The following is a 3,525-nucleotide window of genomic DNA, read 5'->3' as shown; positions in this document are numbered from 1 at the left end:
TGTATGAATTCTGGTTGTGTTTACTGACCTCGAAACAATTTTATGTACACGGCGCTCGAAAATCTGTCAGACGTTTCAGTACAACTTTGCTAAGCTGCGAAGCCGCACCGCTTGATGGATTGTTGGAGCATTACGGCTATCGTAGGCGGAGCCTCGCGAAGTGATACGTACTGTGCTTCAACATAATGTTACCGTATTGTGTGTGTTTAACCTCTTTTTAAGTTTTGTGGATATTATACATGGTTACGCTGAGGATGTATATCGTGATAAATATTTCACGTCATATCGCCCTGCTCCAGTTTGCAGCACGTGTTCGAAATAAACGTGACCTTTCACCAGCAGGCTGGCTGTGATATTTTTTTTGCCTCTAAAGATCGTACTTAAAGGGAACATGATACTGCTGTAAGCCACATCATAGTACTTATTATAAAGAGTATAATCAGTATGTAGTTTTAGTTTGCATTATACTTCTGAATTAAAAAGTGTGAAAATCATTAGATTTATTAGATAGGTTTGTATTATCCTATACTGTTGATTTACTGTTTCATGACATTTCATACTGCTGAGTTAAGAAGAGAATATTGTGTGCAGAGAGCACAGAGCACATTCAGCTTCACCCCCACCTTTGTTGGAAGCAGAAAAACAGGGAGCCAAGGTCATAACTCAGGCTCACTGAGAGTTAGAAAGTATGTGATGTTTAGGTTTTTACGACTAGGTGGGGGCCACCAGAGGCTATAAGAGTTTGAGTAACCCTCCACCATTTTGAGATTTGCTGTGACCCTCTTCATGCATGTCTCCCCATCCGGATGGTTTATGCTCATAAAGTGTTGAATTGTATGGAATAAAAGATTGTTGATTGAGCATTTATACACCGAGTATTGTCCTTCCTTCAGCCCAGAGATTAAAAGAATTGGGAGGATTTAACAATAGTATATGTCCTAATAAGGTTGCAAAAAAAAAAACGGTTCTTATATCTGTAGTTGTGTTGCGTGTATGGGAACTTTGAAGTGAGATCTGTGCTCTGTGGCTCAAAACAGATTTTTTTTTGACGTATTCAGCATCTCTCAGGGGCAAGCGGAAAGTGGTGTCCCCATAGTCCACCACCTGGGCTGGTTTGGAAAAAGTGTCCTTACAATACATAGAAACCCGTATAGGTGTTTGTGTGTGTGTTTGTATATTTATATGTGTGTATATGTATCGCCAAAATCCAACAACAGTTGCCTCAAGGCACTTTCCCTTTTGTACATTTGAATTGACGCCTTTTTCTAGATTTCAGTGCTGCTCTGCCTGCCCCGACAGAATGCCACTGCAGTGTGTTTTTCTCTTTATTGCTTCTTGTCTCTGCCTGATTGTCTACACCTGTGTATTGTTCATTTCATGTATTAAAAGGTTGTGGTCATTATATGCATTTCAGTGAGAACATGTTGCAAAACTCTTCTCTCTCCTACTGGGTGACACTAGTTCACCCCAGTGAACAGCTGCAGAGACTAACCAGAGAACAGGATTCACTTTATGACCCATCTGTTTGGAACTGACTCAGCAGCCTGTAAGCAGCTACACTGACCTCCACAGAGGTGTTTTTATGTGATTCTACGAGCCAGAAGAACCTAATTGAGATACTTGGATTAAATACTCGATGTGAAGATTTCAACAAATCATCACAGCCACATTGATGAAAAATATCTGAAAGGTAAAACCCTGACACTGGTCTGAATCACAATAAATGACTTAAAGTAAAAATAGGGCTTCAGGTTTTTAAGGTGCTTTACAGAGTTAGCAGACACAGAGCAGCTCTTCATTTGTACTTGCGTTAGTTACCACCCACCAACTCCACTTTTCACTCTGTGTTCTGCTCTCCAGCTATGAAACAAAGAAATATATGCCTCTTAAGCTGAAAAATGCTCCACTATGCTCACCACCTTGTCTAATAGATGTTTCTTCAGTGGTTATTAGGGCCATTTTGCTAAAACAGCTACCTGCTGTGTCAGGTACAATCTGTCAAGGAGTGACTGAACTGAAGCTGTAAAGTCATAAAACCAAACCAAGATAATACTGCAATGCTCAGCTGTTTCTCAGTTATCAGCTCTTAAATTGTTTTATTAAGGCATTTTATTACATGAACATAAAGGTCTCCATTCTGGCTTCAGGATCTGTGGTACCAAAAAAACAAAAACAAAGCCTTAATGCCAATATCCATAACTAAACTAAACAGAGAGCAGGCAGAAAGGAAATATTTGTAGATCATTTCCCAGACAGTTATAGAGTGTATGTCTATAAAGAGATGTGTTTAGACGATAGACTGCATAAAACAAATGGCCGCACCTTCTGAGTTGAAAAATGAAGAAATAAGAATGTGCCTTCAACTTAGATTGTCTCTATGGGATACTGCTGTCATTATAAATGTATAAGTTCATGGAGAAATTCCTGTCACCTGTGGTCCATGCTGCAATGTTAAATTTCTGTATATATGATTATGGTATGAAATTACATTTCTAACATTAAATTCTAGTTTCAAATCCTATTAGTTAGGATTTTTATCCCGTAGACTTGAGTTTTCCTTAGTATCTATAAGGATGCTGAAACAGGATGTGCTTAGCAGTGAACCTACCTTGCGATTGACAGTTAGGTACCACATAAATATGAGTGTCCCTTGGTTTCACACTTGCGATGTCTAGTTCACAAACCAATGGCCAAGTCTGTCTTTTATATGCACTCAGTGTCTTTTTTATAATCTTAGCTAAAACAACTTTGACACATAGAGGAGCTGGTTCTCAAAGAAACCAAAAAGCACCCAGAAGTAGTTTGAAACAAAATAACAACCACACTCACATGATACTGCCAAAAGAATTTGCTCGCCTGCCTTCACACATATATGAGCTTAAGTGACATCCCATTCTTTTGATGTCGGCTCTGCAGCTGTAACAATTTCAAGTCTTCTGGGAAGGCTTTCCACAAAGTTTAGGAGAGTGTTTATGGGAAATTTTGACCATTCCTACAGAAGCGCATTTGTGAGGTCAGAAACTGAAGTTGGATAAGAAGTCCTGGCTCACAGTCGCTGCTCTAATTCATCCCAAAGGTGGTCTGTCGGGTTGATGTCAGGACTCTATGTGGGCCAGTCAGGTTCTTCTGTACCAGACTCACTCATTGATGGGCCTGGCTTTGTGCAGTGGTTTACAGTCATGTTGGAACAGAAAGGGGCCATCCCCAAACACTCCCCTGCACCCAACTTTACATTTGGTACAACCTAGTCAGACGAGTACTGTTCTCCTAGCTCATCCACTGGATTGTCAGATTCAGAAGTTTGAATCGCCACTCCAAAGAGCACGTTTCCACTGCTCAAGAGTCTTGTGGCAGTGTGCCTTACACCATTTCATCTAAGGCTTTGCATTGTAGTTGATGCTGTAGGATTTGGATTGAGCCGCGCAGCCATGGAAACCTATTTCATCTAGTTTGCTATGCACTGTTCTAGAGCTTATCTGAAGCCCACATGAAGTTTGGAGGTCTGTAGATATCATGATGAACCAA

This window comes from Perissodus microlepis, chromosome 17 (genome assembly GCF_051167445.1).
Source record: "Perissodus microlepis isolate ML-2025 ecotype Zambia chromosome 17, ASM5116744v1, whole genome shotgun sequence".
NCBI lineage: Eukaryota > Metazoa > Chordata > Actinopteri > Cichliformes > Cichlidae > Perissodus > Perissodus microlepis.
Note: the sequence above shows the minus strand (reverse complement) of the source record.